At 46.4% G+C, this 17,304-nt stretch overlaps 1 long non-coding RNA gene and 1 pseudogene across 2 annotated transcripts; both read right to left on the minus strand.

Annotated features, from left to right (window-relative positions):
- Positions 1-858: 858 nt before the first annotated feature.
- On the minus strand, positions 859-2,770 carry LOC134864833 (piggyBac transposable element-derived protein 4-like; annotated as a pseudogene).
- Positions 2,771-14,943: 12,173 nt separating this feature from the next.
- On the minus strand, positions 14,944-17,304 carry LOC134865302 (uncharacterized). Of its 2 annotated transcripts, XR_010165931.1 has the most exons (4): positions 17,086-17,304; positions 16,139-16,180; positions 15,526-15,579; positions 14,944-15,280 (listed from the first exon to the last, which is right to left on the minus strand). It is a non-coding gene; the product is annotated as an uncharacterized LOC134865302 (long non-coding RNA). The 2 variants fall into 2 exon arrangements; XR_010165930.1 differs by lacking the exons at positions 16,139-16,180; positions 17,086-17,304 and adding an exon at positions 15,782-15,960.

Genomic DNA, 17,304 nt, shown 5'->3' on the forward strand with positions numbered 1-17,304 from the left:
GGGCCCCTAGCCTTTCCACTGTAAAGTAAATAAGGTGTTTATGCCCAGCTTTATTCATGGGTTTCATCAGGTCCCTTGAAACTGTTTCTATCTATCTACCTGTCCCTGGAGTTATGTCAAGGCGAGCTGCAGGGTCCAGCACTTTCAGGAGTGGATGGTCGAGGGGAAAGGAGGTGAACATCTTCTTAACCCTTGTGTGGTGTTCATATTGTTGTTACTCAGCCAGTGTTTGTGGGTCTGGTGGACCCGTAGCATTTTGTGGTTTTTAATGCCTCACAATCAAGCACTTTTATGTTAAAATACTCAACAGATGTTTACTTAATCCCAATTACAAGCAGTATAAACAGTATTTATATGGTTAATATTTGCCCTTTACCTTTGTTAGATCACATTTATAACTTATTATTTAAAACGTAATAAAGAAAATCAAGATATAACAAATAAGAAATGTACAAGTGAAGCAAGGTTTTTCAAAACAATTGACTTTTATTTCTTTGAACTCAAGAAATTTAACCCATTCAGGTGCACAACACAAGCTGAACACATGAACACATAGAGTAAACATATCAGTCAAGACAACACATCAGCCCCATTGAACACATGGCCTTTAGCCACTAGCCTATACAACACATGAGGGGCAGAGTTTTACTGTGTGTGTGTTGCAGATATACTTTTTGCACTTGATGCATGTATATTGTGTTTTTCTGTCCATCTTGGGTCCGCACACTTCGCACCGCTTCTTCTTGTTGCTGGTATTCACAACCTAGAATAATGAAAAGATCAGGAATTTTTCTAACACCTCTCTCTCTCTCTCTCTCTCTCACAAGACATGAGTGCCAGACATGTACTGCAACAGCATCACACACTTACTTCAGCTTCTGCAGATTGTGGTTCTGTAGGTTGGGTGGATAGGGCACCAGCATTCTCCTCCTGAATCCTCCTCACGACGGCTGCAGAGGCTGGGGTTCTGGGGACATGTTGTCTTTCCTCTATGTGGTCTCACCAATGCCTTTCCCAGATCCTCAAGAAAGAGGCGTCTCTTCTGGAGCTTCCCTCTGTTCCACTCTGGGTTCAGTGCCATCCAAATGACAAAGGCGTTGTTTGCTGAGATGTCCAACATGTCAAAGAATATCACCAGTGGCCAGCGTAGAGTCCTCCGTTTGCAGCTGTAGGCCGTCACCAGCTTGTCCATGTTGTCTACCCCTCCTTTTGTGGCATTATAATCCTTGATGATCTCTGGTTTGTGATGTTCCTGGTCACAGATTCTTCCATCCCCGTGCAGTGTACTCATGAGTACCACATTCCTGCCTTTCTTTGACACATAGGATACCAGGGATGTGTCAGCCGTGTAGGCAAACTTGGAAGACTTGACAGGCCTGTTCTTTGGAGTCAGCAGTTGAGGTGGGAGCTCTGACTTGTTTTTCCGTATTGTTCCCACCATGGTCAGCTTCCTATTTAGGAGCTCCTGTCCCAGCTTGTGCGAGGTAAAAAAATTGTCGCATGTGATGTTGTGTCCACTGAGTCCCTGAGACATGTCCAGGATAACTCTCATTCCTTGGTTTGTCTCGGGGGCTCCTCCATCAGCTTTCCCTGTGTAGACTTGTAAGTTCCAAGCATATGAGGAAGTGGCATCACAGGCAGCCCAGATCTTTATATCATACTTTGCAGGTTTAGATGGTATATACTGCCGAAAGGGGCAGCGGCCCCTAAATGGCATCAGCTGTTCATCAATGGTGACATTTGGCCCAGGGTTGTACAGCAGGGGGAGGCGGCTCATCCACTTGTCCCACACTGTCCTGATGGCAGCTAGTTTGTCTCTCTGCCGTCGAGCTGGTCTGTCATCTCGGTTGTCAAAGCAGATAATCCTGGAAATTATGTTAAAGTTTTCCAGAGACATTGTTGCACGGAAAATTTCTCTGCCAGTTTCTGCATCCCACAGGGATTCTGCGGATTCCCCTTTGGACCTGAAAACTCCAGCAAGGATAAGAACCCCGAAGTAGGCATGTAAATGGGTTTGGTCCATTTCCTTCCACCTCTCTCCAAAAACACGTCTTCCTTCTAAATTAGTGCAGTCAAGAATAATTTTCTGGATGGAATCTGTGAAAAGCGCAAAAGAAGACTTGATGTCCTGTGTGTGAGTAACTGCCATCCGTGTTGGCCCTGGTTGCATCCTTATCACATTGGCAGCCTTACGGGGTGGCTCTTTTGTTGGGCGAGAAGACCATTCAATTTCAGAATTTTTTGACATCCATATTTCCTCACTTGCTCCATGCTGACTGTCTTGTTCTGGTCCTGGGGCTGGCTGCTGAAGGCTTGGTCCTGGTGCTGGCTGCTGACAGCGTGGTCCTGGGGCTGACTGCTGACGGCCTGGTCCTGTGGCTGGCTGCTGACGGCCTGGTCCTGTGGCTAGCTGCTGACGGCCTGGTCCTGTGGCTGGCTGCTCACGGCCTGGTCCTGTGGCTGGCTTCTGACGGCCTGGTCCTGTGGCTGGCTGCTCACGGCCTGGTCCTGTGGCTGGCTGCAGACGGCCTGGTCCTGTGGCTGGCTGCTGACGGCCTGGTCCTGTGGCTCGTCTTCGTTTTGGAACTGGCTGAAGCTCAATCTCATCATCTTCTTCAGAGTCACTGTCAGACTCTGAATTTTCAGAAATGTGATTCTCAAATTCTGAAACCTCTTCTTCTGAATCCTCTGCCTCTACATCATCATCAAAAACTTCTCTCTCTTCCAAAATCATTTCCAGGGCCCTCTGCGCAGAGATCCTTTTGGCCATCTTGATCGGTTGGGATAAGAAACCAAACTGGCAAAGCTATATTTATAGTGTCCCGCCTCCAATTTGTATCAGATAGTGTGAGAAAATAAAGATTCCCGCAAGAAAGAGGGTCAAATGTGCAGGAAAACAAGAGTAGACAGTGTTGATGCTTGAATTTTGCAACAATATTGCAACCTTGTGTGGGAACCCTAACATTTACAGTCACTCTTTCTCTCTCTCTCTGTCACTCTCTCACACACACACACACACACACACACACACACACACACACACACACACACACACACACACAGAACATCAATTTCCACACTTCTATTAGCCCTGGGTCCAGTGGACCCGGACATCTTATATGTAATAGAAATGTGTAGGGGGGGGTGTACGGTGTGTGGTCATTAAAAATGTATTCTGATATATGTTCTTCACAGAAAATGAGCCAAAGCCAGTGAGTCTGAGTCTGAAAAATTAATTAATTCAGTGATTCTTGAGACAAGGGACAAAACAGGTTTTCATTTTCAAAAATAATATTTTGATAATTTGCTAAATATATGAATACAGTTTTGTTCAATTATTTATTGTCTATCCAAACATGCTTTGGTTCAACCTCCCAGTTGTATATTTTTAATATAAATTGCAATTTTGCTGGATGAGCACTCATTTTTTGTCAACACCGTCAGAAACATAAAAATACTTTTATAAATTCTTTTAAATTATGTTATCACACTGATTTTCACTCATCAGGTTTCCCAGTTCCCCTAATTATGCACAAATATTTTGAAATCAATGAAATACCAGTTTTAAAGCCAGAGAAGTCAATGATTAATTACTATAATTGAAATCGTACATATCAGATACATTTGTCTTTAACCTCCAGACTTAACAGTGACATTTTTAAGCATAAGAAATACACATGAACGTTGGACATGTGTTAGTCTCTGAACATATATCCTTCAAGGAATAAAACACATGCCCTTTTTAAAGAAATAGTCAAAATAAAGTGATCTGACGGAGTTGACAACGCACAAACGGAGTTGACAGGGCACTGATGGAGTTGACAAATTAAAATTGCAGGAACGATAAAATCATCACCAACTGGAAAAATCTCAATTCACAAAACTCTAATACTCGAAGACACTTGATATTTAGAATTATTTTCTTGAATAACGGCTAAGACAGGGACAATGTATTCAGGAACAGTTTACTAATCAGGTAAGAGATGATTAACATGTCACGAATTGGCCGACGACACAAAGATAACTGTGATGGGAGTTTTAATAGTACTGGCAGTACAGGGTTAACAGGAAACACGAGCAAAAACAGGCAACTCAGAATTCAAAACACAGGAGATGTTCACAAATGGGACTCAGGATTCAAAACACAGGAGAAATGTTATAAACAGGAAAGCACAAAAGATACGGGGGCTAAACTAAGAACTACTGACTAAACTCAAATGCACTGTTGTGCAGGAAGAAACTTGGAACCTCACTACGAGAGTGAGGCAAACAGAACTAAACAGCGCAGTAAGGCGCGAACAAACTAAAAGTCCAACAATCTGGTAATCCTGGCAAACTGAGCTATGACGAGATGTAGTCGTGGGGAGGACTGACGTGGCTGCAGAGGTCGGGGAGGTGTTTGAGTGTCAAAGTGACGAGAGGGGGGGGGCCAGAGTTCGGTTCAACACAGACGTGACACATGTTCCCCCTCTATGTAGTCCATTACCTCAGGAGAAATCTGATATATCTCCCTGGTGCTGCTTAAGCGAGCCGGTGAAGATGGTGCACTCAGCTTCACCAGAACATCCGGTAAGGGAACAAAGCAGAAATCTGGGCTTCCTTTTTTTTTGTTGAAAACGGACATTTGGCCCATGAGGATGAAAAAATTCGACTTCAACATCCTGATGCTCTGCATCAACAGATAATGCTTTTGCAAACCACCAGTACTGGTCGTTCATCGCAACAAGCCAATCTTCCCTCTGGATATCACTGGGGCCTATCCCAGTTGCTGTGCCCTCAGGCACTCCACTGGGTTCATTTTCCATGGACTCCATCAATATCGCCAGAGGACTCTTTGAAGCAGTGACTTGAGGGATGCAATCCCAAGCATGGGTAACTGGACTGAAGCAAGGACAGATGCGTGGTACATTGCAAAAACAGGAAGTGTGCCTACAATGGATGACACTGCCCTCAGCCACAACTTGATGGATCTTCCTAGTTCCAGGGATAGATTTCAATGGTTGGGTAAGGAGAATGTCATAAGCCTGGAAATCATCACTGGTGACAAGTTGAAGATGGATGCCACTTAGGCTGTTGGAGACCTTCTCATAGAAGTCTTTGCCATCAACGATGTTCTGACCTCTAAGAACTATACTGTCAGCACATCTCTTCACTGTTGCCCCAATGCCATCAGGGGCACCCTTCCCATGTGATGTTGGAAAGAAATTCCAGGTTGCATTCTTGAATCCCAGCTGGGGAGGAACAGCACAGACAAGGAAAAAATTCTTTCTGTTTTTATATTGTTTGCTTGGGCCATCTGACCAAAAGTGTGCTGTCTCAAGATTTGGAAATCTTGCACGAATGTCTGTCAGGATTTGATGCATATGTGTCCAGATGGCTGCAGCATCCTGGCGCTTGGACTGAGAAACTGCAAAACCCTGCCTTTTCGTGCTTGGTGTGGAACATGCCTGTATGAAGTGTGATCTGTGGAAGGTTTTGTCCATAGTGACAGGCTTGTATTTCTGAGGCATATTTGCATTTCCAGGCCTCAGAGAAGCCACATGCACAATAACGGTGGTATCATCACAGTTAGCTATCATGTCTCTGTACTCCTTGGTTTGGTTTTTCACCAAGTGGACATGTGTGGTCGTCTCAGTTTTTAGTTTGTCTTGGTAGAGAATCATAAGCTCAGAGTACCAGTGTGTTTTACAAGTTTTGTGTTGAAGTGAACGCCTTCTTCGGTTCGATCTTCAATGCGTGTCCACTGTTCCCACTCCACTTGCGTTTCCCCTAATTGTACAGACAGACCTATGGTTTTTTTTTTGGCACCGAGAGCAGGTGCGCAAAAGACATGACTCACTTGTTGGAGAACAACACACAAGATTGAAACTCTTCAAGCCTAATTGTTGACACAGCATTGTGGAACTTCAAGCATCATCTTTGCATTCTCATGATACTGACATTGACATGTCTTTCTATCAGAGGCTCTTGGTGGTGTGATGTAAAATGGGCGCAATGCACAAAAAGATGAATAACTAAGCTGAATATCTTGGTGTTGGTGGAGAAATGTAGTGTGAAGGTTTAGCATTGTGTCGGACAGAATCATCCTTTGACGCTTTACTTTGTTCCTAGTGATTGTGTCTTGTCTGTCTGTAGTTATCCTAGAACTGTTTTCAAAAAACATTTGAAATGCTTAAATTGGACACTAAAATGGCTTTTGTCAACACCATCAGAGAAAGTGTCAACACCGTCAGACACAAATTCTGACGGTGTTGACGTCTGATGGTGTTGACAAAATAGCACATTTCTTCTTATATCATGCATGATTCTCACAGGAGCCATTTTGTTTTTCACAGGTTGGTTATGGTCCTACCAATCTATATAAATCAAAGCTATATTGCAGAAACTTTTAAACAGATGTTTGACTTTTAGACACTTTGGAGTTGATACTCTATGGTTGTGACATGTGCGCATTAGTAAAAAGATATGAAATATAAAGTACTTTAAAAAACTTACCAGAGCTCAAGTTTCCTTGTGGCGCCAGCAAGACCAAGAAGGAGGGAAAGGGATCCTTTGACTTATAGCTGCCCTAAATTATTCCTGATTTCCCCCCCAATTTAAAAATGTCTGACAGTGTTGATGAAAACTTCGGACAAATGTGGTCACATCTAGCACAGGAACATCAAAAGTACATACAAAAATAAAAAAGCTATAACTACACAAAATCTTTGGCAGTAGCAAAACTTTTTTCCACTTTTGAAATAAAAACATTTTGGTCATACCTGACTAGTATTGTCACGATACCAATATTTTGGTACCGGTACCGATACTAACATGTATTTCGGTACTTTTTTAAATAAAAAGAGAACACAGAAAATGTCATTCATAACAGACTTTAATAAGAAACTCGTAACATTAACAATAATGCATAACAATAATGTTACTATTCAGCAATTTTACAATAGTGAAATAAAAGGAATTAAACGGGAGCAGCAATGACAACCAAAAAGGTTTCCATTAAAAACTGTAGTAGCAACATCTCTGTTGTGATAACGATTCTGAACCCAAGAGCAGACAAGAGACGGTGTTGAATTGATGCAAGAGGGTTTATTGAATGAGGTGGAGGAGCAGGTAGAGGACACGGAAGCCGGGGGGAGGGTGAGGCAGGCGAGCTGGATTGCGTGATCCGGATAACTGCAGGCAGAGGGAAACAGAGTTAGGTTGTGGTCAAAGGCAACAAGAGACGAGAGTTCGGTAGCGAGGTAACAAGGTAACAAGGTAAACTGGAGCCAGGCACGTATCATTACCACTGTAGAGCGAAGTACGATCTGGCACCGACAGCAGGGAATCCAAGGGTTTATGAAGGGGAGTTGATTGGAGATGACGACCAGGTGAGCATGATTGCAGATGACGGCCAGGTGTGAAGTGAGACAGACAGGGGGAGTGGCAAACCCAGGAGGAGGAAAAACACAGCAGACTGCTGTGACCACAACAGTACCCTCCCCTCAATGGACGCCTCCAGGCGGCCTAGGCCTCTCTGGGTGAGCCAGATGAAAATCCCGGATGAGGGAGGGGTCGAGGATGAGGCCCCGCGAAACCCAGCTCCTTTCCTCTGGCCCATAACCCTCCCAATCCACGAGGTACTGATACCCCCTGCCCCGACGACGAATGTCCAGCAACTGCCGGACGGTGTAAGCTGGGTGGTTGTCACTCAAACGGGGAGGTGGGGGGGGAACGTCCGGGGGGGAGAGGGGACTGGTGGAGACTGGCTTTAAACGAGAGACATGGAAGGTGGGGTGGACGTGCATGGCTGGAGGCAGCTTGAGTGTGACCGCTGAGGGATTGATGACGGAAATAATAGGGAAAGGGCCAACAAAACGAGGGGTTAACTTCTTGGAGCCAGTTTGTAAGGGGAGATCCCTAGAGGACAACCACACCTGTTGACCCACCCGATAGGCAGGAGCGGGAGCCCGGTGGCGATCAGCAATGCGCCGGTTCTGCTCTGCAGAGCGCAGCAGAGCGGTGCGTGCGTCCCTCCACGTCCTGCGACAACGGCGGAGATGGTGCTGGACCGAGGGGACGGAGATGTAATCCTCCTGAGCAGGAAACAAGGGTGGCTGGTATCCCAGGGAGCATTCGAACGGGGACATGCCGGTGGCAGCACAGGACATGGAATTGTGGGCATACTCGATCCAAGAGAGATGGTCGCTCCAAGCCGAGGGGTTGCGCGCAGCCACACAACGCAGCGCGGTTCCGAGGTCCTGATTGGCTCTCTCAGCCTGCCCATTAGTCTGCGGCTGGTACCCTGATGACAGGCTGACAGAGGCCCCCAGCGCTCGGCAGAAGGCCTTCCACACTTGGGAAACGAACTGGGGACCACGGTCGGAGACGAGGTCAGCGGGAATCCCGTGGAGGCGAACGACATGCTGCACAAGCAGCTGGGCAGTCTCTGTGGCAGTGGGGAGCTTAGGAAGCGCAATGAAGTGAACCGCCTTCGAAAATCTGTCCACAACGGTGAGTATTACAGTGTGGCCCTTAGAGGGAGGAAGACCAGTCACAAAATCAAGGCCAATGTGGGACCAGGGCCGACCAGGAACAGGAAGAGGGCGTAACAGACCAGCAGGAGGTTGATGGGAGGACTTGGCCCGAGCACACACCGTGCAGGCAAGCACGAATGCCCGGGTGTCAGCGTCCATCGCTGGCCACCAAAAGTACCTCTTCAGGAGGGACAGGGTGCGGCCCACGCCAGGGTGACAGGCAAAGCGCGATGTGTGGCCCCACACCAGAACTTGAGAGCGAACCGAACTGGGGACAAAGAAACGGTTAGGAGGGCCGTTGCCCGGATCTGGTTCGGTGACTTGGGCCTTCCGGATGAGGGACTCTATCTCCCAGGTGACAGCAGCAACCTTGAGGCAGGAAGGAGAGAGGATAGTGTCAGGGGAGGCCGGTGTGTTCATAGTGTTAAACTGACGAGAGAGGGCGTCAGGTTTGACGTTACGGGATCCGGGACGGTAGGTGAGGGAGAAATTAAACCGCCCAAAAAACAGGGACCACCGGGCTTGGCGGGAATTCAAGCGCTTAGCTGTCTGGATGTATGACAAATTCTTGTGGTCGGTCCAAACCACGAACGGCTGTTCTGCCCCCTCAAGCCAGTGCCGCCATTCCTCCAATGCCAGTTTCACAGCCAGCAGCTCTCGGTTACCAACATCATAGTTACGTTCAGCAGGTACCAGCCGGCGAGAGAAAAAGGCGCAGGGGTGAATCTTCTCATCAGAAGCTGAGCGCTGGGACAGGACCGCCCCCACCCCCGTGTCAGACGCATCGACCTCCACGATGAACTGCCTGGAGGGGTCAGGTTGGATAAGAATGGGGGCAGACGAGAAAAGTCTCTTAAGACCAGAGAAGGCAGTCTCCGCCTCAGGCGTCCAGGCAAATGGGCGGGCAGGAGAGGTGAGACGGGTGAGAGGTGCTGCAACCCTGCTGTAATCACGGATGAACCTCCGGTAGAAATTGGCAAATCCCAGGAACTGCTGCAGTTTCTTGCGGGAATCGGGAATGGGCCAGTCTGTCACTGCACTGACCTTCTCGGGACAGGTCCTCACTTGCCCGCTCTCAATGATGAACCCAAGGAAGGATACAGAGGTGACACTGAACTCACACTTCTCGGCCTTCACATATAATTTGTTCTCCAACAGCCGCTGAAGAACTTGCCTGACATGCTGGAAGTGTTCCTCCTGGTTGCGAGAAAAAATAAGGATGTCGTCTAAATAGACAAAAACTGAGCGGTTGAGAAAATCCCGGAGGACATCGTTTACCAGGTTCTGGAACACGGCAGGGGCGTTAGTGAGGCCGAAGGGCATGACCAGGTACTCAAAGTGGCCGAGGGGGGTGTTAAAAGCAGTCTTCCACTCATCGCCCTCCCGGATACGCACCAGGTGGTAGGCATTGCGTAGATCCAACTTAGAGAAGACTGTAGCACCCTGCAGCGGCTCAAATGCGGAACTGATGAGGGGCAAGGCATACTTGTTTTTGACTGTAATGTTATTGAGTCCCCTGAAATCAATACATGGACGAAGAGACTTGTCCTTCTTGGCAACAAAAAAAAATCCTGCACCAACAGGAGAAGAGGAGGGTCTCATGAGGCCAGCCGAAAGAGAATCCTTAATATACTTCTCCATGGCCTCCCTCTCAGGACGGGACAAGTTATACAGGCGACTACTGGGCAAAGGGGCGCCGGGGAGGAGATCAATGGCACAGTCAAAGGGGCGATGGGGAGGCAGGGTGAGTGCACGACACTTACTAAACACCTCTCCCAGGTCATGATAGATGGGGGGAACCAAGGAGAGGTCGGGGGTTTCCTGGGGCAAGGGGACACCTCCCTCTGTTGGAAACAGGGCAGACTGTAAGCAGGTGGAGTGACAAAAAGTGCTCCAACTCACCACCTTGCCAGAAGACCAGTCAAATTGGGGATTGTGCCGCTTGAGCCAGGGGAGTAAGGGGAGACAGGATGACGTGAAACTGAAGCATCTCGTGGTGATTACCAGAAACAATTAACTCAAGGGGCTTAGTACAGTGAGTAATAAGGGCCAGGTGGCGGCCATCTAAGGCGTTAGCGTTTAATGGAGAGGGTAATTGTTCCAACTGAATGCCAACCTGAGACGCGAAGCCGGCGTCGATGAAGTTCTCATCCGCTCCCGAATCCACAAGGGCCGATACCGGAAAGGGATGACCGAGGGACAGCAGAGTGGCATCCAGCAGTGAGCGTGCATAGTGAGGAACGGGGACGGAGGGGGCGTGGCTCAGCAGGGCCCCGAGTCTCACTGCCGAGCCCTGTCTTTTGGTAGTGACGGACAGGTGGAGATGAGATGCCCGGGCAGCGCACAGTACAGACACACTCCGGTCTTGATCCGATGAAGCCGCTCCGCTTGGGTAAGACGAGTGCGCCCCAGCTGCATGGGCTCCTCTTCAGTGACTGCATGTGTCACGGGGGCAGAGAGAGCAGCTCTCGGGAAGTGAGGAGAATAGGAAGCAGCGAGTGCCGGGGGTACGGAACTGCCTGTCCTCTCCCTACGCCGCTCGCGTAGACGATTATCCAGCCGGATGGAAAGGGAGATCAGTTCATCGAGAGTGTTAGACTCCTCCCTAGTAGCCAGCTCATCCTTAATTGACTCGCTGAGAGCGGAAAGAAAAAGCCCACATAGTGACCTGTCGTTCCAGCCCGACCTGGCTGCATGGGTCCGGAACTCGACGGAGAACTCAGCTACACTGCGGGAGCTCTGACGAAGGGAAATAAGCCGCTTGGCGGCGTCCCCTCCCTCTACTGGATGATCAAAAACTTTCCTCATTTCGGCTACAAAAAGCTCAAAATTATCGTTGACTGGGGAATCACTGTCCCATAATGCTGAAGCCCACTCTAATGCGTTACCCTTAAGTGACCCCATAATGTAGGCGATCTTAGCCTTTTCAGTGGGATAGGTGAGGGGCTGCTGACTGAAAACTAGTGAACACTGGATCAAAAAGGCTCTGCACATACCCATGTCCCCAGCGTAGCGCTCAGGCGCAGGAATGAGAGGCTCACGAGCTCGTGGCAGGTGTGTCGGGAGAGTGGGGGCCGGCGGAGGTGAAGCTGACGGTGGAGGCGCTGTGGTAAGGGGGGCTAGTAAGTCCAATTGCGCACCCATCTGAGTGACTCGGGTAGCGAGATTCTTAAAGGCTTCCATAGCTTCCCGGAGGGCTTGGCTGTGCTCAGCAACCTGAGTGCCTTGGGCGGCGAGAGCTCCGCGGATGCTGTCAATGTCCGCTGGGTCCATTTTGGCCAGATCGTTCTGTTGTGATAACGATTCTGAACCCAAGAGCAGACAAGAGACGGTGTTGAATTGATGCAAGAGGGTTTATTGAATGAGGTGGAGGAGCAGGTAGAGGACGCGGAAGCCGGGGGGAGGGTGAGGCAGGCGAGCTGGATTGCGTGATCCGGATAACTGCAGGCAGAGGGAAACAGAGTTAGGTTGTGGTCAAAGGCAACAAGAGACGAGAGTTCGGTAGCGAGGTAACAAGGTAACAAGGTAAACTGGAGCCAGGTACGTATCATTACCACTGTAGAGCGAAGTACGATCTGGCACCGACAGCAGGGAATCCAAGGGTTTATGAAGGGGAGTTGATTGGAGATGACGACCAGGTGAGCATGATTGCAGATGACGGCCAGGTGTGAAGTGAGACAGACAGGGGGAGTGGCAAACCCAGGAGGAGGAAAAACACAGCAGACTGCTGTGACCACAACAATCTCTCAACTTAAACTTCAACCTACTCCCTCCCTAATTCTTTTGGAGTGGTACACTATCTACTGGGTCTGTCTCAGGCATTTTGCCTTGGTCAGATTCTTGGCCAAGAAAACCAACATGTCCAAATTTTCCTCACTCAACCTAGAACGCCTTGGACTGCATATCGTCGCTGTCCGATGAAACTCACGTACATCCAAAACGGTTACTTTTCAGGAAATGAAAAAAACACCCTAATTTCAAAGCAGTTGAACGTAGCGTTGTCATACTTGGTACGTCATCTTTAATTATAATCGTAATATTGCCAGTGTGAAGGTATAGTTCACATTTTACCAAAATCTAGTTTAAATGGATATACGTGCATATTTTACAGTAACGGTGGTCGATACGCGTTCTTCCGATCATGAATGGGCAAGTCGCGTTTCATACTGACAGATGAATAGGCTACGCTAAGTTTATTAAATAGCCTACGTCCAACCTAAGGCTATTTAATAAACTGAGCATAGCCTATTTATCTTGTCAGTATGAAAATCAGTGAACTGATTCATTGTCCCTTCATAATTATGTCTCCTGCTAACTATGGGATAATGAATCAGTACGCTAACAAGCTAGACAGAGGTTGTAACGAGACCTACCGTGCCAAAAAAACGAATTACGGTAGGTCTAACGTCACTCCTCCACTCCTAGACCTACGTCTCAGGCGACAAGGGGAAAACTTTTTCTAGCGATAAAGTTAGGCCTACTGTAAAGGAAAGCTATTGTCTCACCAGGCTATCATCAAAATGATATTTATTTGGCACTGTATTGCAGAAAAGAAAATGAAAAATGAAGCTGCCATTTCACTAAACTCCAGTTAGCCCGTTCCTGTTTATTCCCCTTTCTTCTTCAGGTGATTCAAGCACGACTAATTAGGCTCACTACTGCTACTACAGGTGGAATTATAAAATAGCAACTTGCCTAAATGCAAGATTTTAATCATGTCTTTCCTGTCAGATTGGCAGATAGGAATTCCAAAGTTCAACAGATAAAACCAAGTCATTTAAAACATGCACATAAACAATAACTTGTTCTATTTATTGACATTTCTTTAATCAATAACACATTTATCTAGGTAGTCAGAAAAACCACACTTGCTTTTATCAATAAATAAATACATAAATAACGTTCAATAGTGGTGTGTATGTTAATTGTTTGTTGAGCTGACCATCGTTCATGGTCAAGTGCATCGTAAAATGGATGAAAGTCCTTCTGTAAGACATGTTTCAGTTCTTGAAGGTGCTTGAACTTCAGTGCTTTAATCTTCTGGGGGGATGTATAGAGTGGGGCCACGCTGACACACGTCTTCCTCAGGGATGGGGATGTGAAGGGTTGTCGGAGTGGAGTAATTTGAACTCCGTACTGCCATCCACATTGTATCTAACAGAGAGATGAAAGAAAAGAGGGGTGTTGGGGAACAGAGAAAGGAGGGAACCAAAAGCAAGTTTAGATTTTTAAAACAAAATATTTTAATATGATATGGCTAATGTTTCATGTATGAAAAAGTAGTATGTACAAACCTGACTGCTCGGAGGTCATGCACCGTAGGATCGCCAACTTTGCTACCAGGTCGAATTGACTTGCTGATGTTCACTTTGCTGAAGTCTTGGAAAAAGCTGTAATCAACATACTTCAGCTCGTATGGTTTTGGACTTGAACGAGCTCCCCGAATGACTGCAGCATACTCAGCTGGAACATGTAAATCTCGGTTCCTCAATTTTCTTTCAATCACACTGTGCACCGAGTCACATTCCATCTGTGTGTGGCCTCTTTGAAGGTACTTCTGCGTCACTTGCTTTTTTCTTTCAGTGGCAAACTTTAAGAGGGCATTGCTCAGGACCAGGTTTCGGTTTTGATAACCACACCCATCACTCCAAAGAATGAATTCAGTGTAAGTGGGGTGTGTTTCAAGATAGTCCACAATGCAGGAGGCAAACTCATTGGCAGAGACCCCCCCCCCCCCCCCCTCACCCTCATGCCAAAGGTAATTTGTCGCTTCATGTGATGCCATATTGTAGATGGTAAAATTATGGACACCGAGCTTCATTTTGAAGTAGAGGGCAGACGCTTGAAGCTTTGGACAGAGGAGAAGGCCCTGCAGATCCATGCATGCAACCAAGGTGGTGTTATTTGCAAGTTGTTTGTCGCTTTCCTTTTCTGCTCGTGCCTCGTCCTTCTTAACGCAGTGTTCCTCCCACACAGCAGCCTCGATGTTACCGGCTTTGAAGGCACAGCAAGTGTCACATTGATCTTTCTTTGGATGGAACAATGACAGATTTAATTCTTTAAAGGTGTTACTGAACACTTGTCTTGACAGAGGCTGGATGCCGTTGGCTGCACATGTTTGCTTATATTGTGAGTGGAGATGATTAATTGACCTGAATAACGGCTCCAGGTACATCTTGGAAGAGGAGGACCTACAGTAGTGCGATGGTACTTTCGGCAGATCAAGAAGAAAGGACTTTAGGAAGTCCCGCTCCTCTGTCCTCACCCTCACTCTTGCCGTCTTCTCAGGACTTTCCTCTCTTCTTCCAACCCATTTAAAAAAACTCCACTGCTTGATGCCAAGGGTTGACAGGAACATCCACTGACAAACTCTGAGCCTTCTACCATCAACACATAAAAAACAGCAGAGAGATGCTGACCTCCGAGACTGAACCGCTTCTGTCCGGCGCCGCTTGACATCACTAACCTCCGCCAGTGACTTCACGTAGATTTTCCTTTCTTTCCAGTCCAATTTCCCCCAAAAATACTTGAATATTTCTTCCCTCTTCCCTTCATCGATTTCGGTGCAGTGTAGTTTGCTGGATTTCTGGCAGGACTCAGCCAGGCACCGCCCCTCCATTTTTCGTTCTTCTTTGTTGATGAATTCATTTTTTTCCGTCCAAGATATGATTGGCCCCTCATTCTTCTCCTTTTCTGGATGTTACCCTTCCAAGCGTCTGGGTTGGCCCTCTTCCTTGACCTTCCCCGGTCAACAGCAACAGCATCTTCATATGATTAAAAGAAAAACAAAAGAAAACATGTTTCACAAATTCACATTTCTCTTACATGGTTTCTTAGCATGTGGAAGTATGTGTGTCAGTGTGTAGGCATGCATTAAAGTTTGGCATTTGCTGTGGTGTGTGTGTGTGTGTGTGTGTGTGTGTGGTGTGCGTGTGCGTGTGTGCGTGTGGCTGAGCCCATTAGTAGCTTACAGAAATGTAAAAAAACAAATTGACAATAAGTTACTCACCTTCATTGACAGGTGTGTAATCCGGGTCATTTTCAGGATCGTGTTCAAGTGAGTCTTAGAGCAATATAGAGGAACACATTTAGTACAACAAATGCACTTATGACATCATTCTGATATAAGATTGCATTCATTTTGACTCATAATTGATTAAATACACTAGATTTGTAATTAGTAATGGGCTTTAGTCTGTCAAACCAATGTGAGGTGGAGGCTGTAGTTTAGCCTAATCTGAGAATGAGAATAATAAGATACTTACCCTCACTGTCACTTTCAGTGAGATTGTCATTATCACTTTCCAGAGAATCTAACAACAATAAAATACATTCAGCACACTACAATGCTTGAATAATTCAGAACTGAGCTTGCATCATTAGCTTTGACCAGCAAACGTACAGTAACTATTCATTTTGAATTCTCTATGAGTAATCATTTTTAATTTAGCTACATACAACTTGATGAGTTAGTATTTGGATTCCTTCCTTGATCAAGGGAATCAGAATAACAAGTGTGGCAGGCTTTCATCTTAATGTGCAACACATCAATAGGCTTTGGGTTGCAGAATAGTAGGTAGCTGCTACTGGGAGAAAAAATAATGTAAGCCTAAAGTACTTACCCTCATTGGCAGCTGTATCTCCACCGTCACTTTCAACTGAATCTAAGAATGACAGAGGGAAACCATTTAGAGTAATGAATAGCCTACAGTGTAGACTTTCCTGTCTGGCTGACTCAATTCTAGTTTCCTACAGACCTTCCTCCTCATTGCTGACCCTCACGTTCGCCTCAAGTACCCTATCATAGCTGACATTGACCATTTCACACAGCTCCTTAACAGAGAAAGACATCCTGAAGGAAGGGAGAAAACCATATCAGAAAAAATATAGCGCTATGCCCTGTCAACATAGCTTCACTTCGGAAATCCGTGCGTTAACATCTCCGCAAATGAAATCGTAGCAAGTTGGGTATAGTGTTGGAAATGCTCAGCCTCTACCAAGCGGTACGAGTGAGGCATGTTCTAGTGACAATCACGATAGTAACATTACAGTCTATAATTTCATCACTTAAACTCTGGAAAAAAACATATTTGTTTGAATCGTATCAATGTCACTGAGTTTATTTACCAACTAGCAAGCAGCAAGCAAGCTAATCTGTGGAGAAGTAGGCTAGCCTCTGGAGAGTTTAGCCTAGCCTACTACATTTACGTTCGTCGTCAGCCAGGTTCACAATAAAAAATATTGGATGACAATTACCATTCTAGACGGTAGTGAGGCATTTTCTAGTGACAATCACGACAGTTATATTATAGGCTACAATTGGATCATTTTGACTCAGAAAAAAACATGATTGTTTGAATCGTATCAATGTCACCGAGTTTGTTTGCACTAGGCTAGCCTGTGGAGAGCTTAGTTATTATCTTACGTTCGTCAGCCAGGTTCACAATAAAAATATTAGATGACAATTACTTAATCTAGATAATTTAGGCCTACCGGTAAATAGCAGTTGTGAATATATTGCAACTAGATTAAACTTGAGTACAGTTGACAAAAAACCGAAATACCTTACCTTCAAAGTGTTATTCAGCTACCCGATGATGCGCTTCCAGAGACGCTAATGAGATGACACGAGACAGCTGAGATGGCTCCACAGAGCGGGAGATACGCGGCGTGATTGACAGCTTTGACACCAAATGGATATACTTGAAAATCAGATGACATGATTTCACAACTTTTCATTGGTCACTTAGGTACATGACGCATACTGTATACGGAAATGAACCTGGAC

Source organism: Eleginops maclovinus, chromosome 5 (genome assembly GCF_036324505.1).
Source record: "Eleginops maclovinus isolate JMC-PN-2008 ecotype Puerto Natales chromosome 5, JC_Emac_rtc_rv5, whole genome shotgun sequence".
Taxonomy (NCBI): domain Eukaryota; kingdom Metazoa; phylum Chordata; class Actinopteri; order Perciformes; family Eleginopidae; genus Eleginops; species Eleginops maclovinus.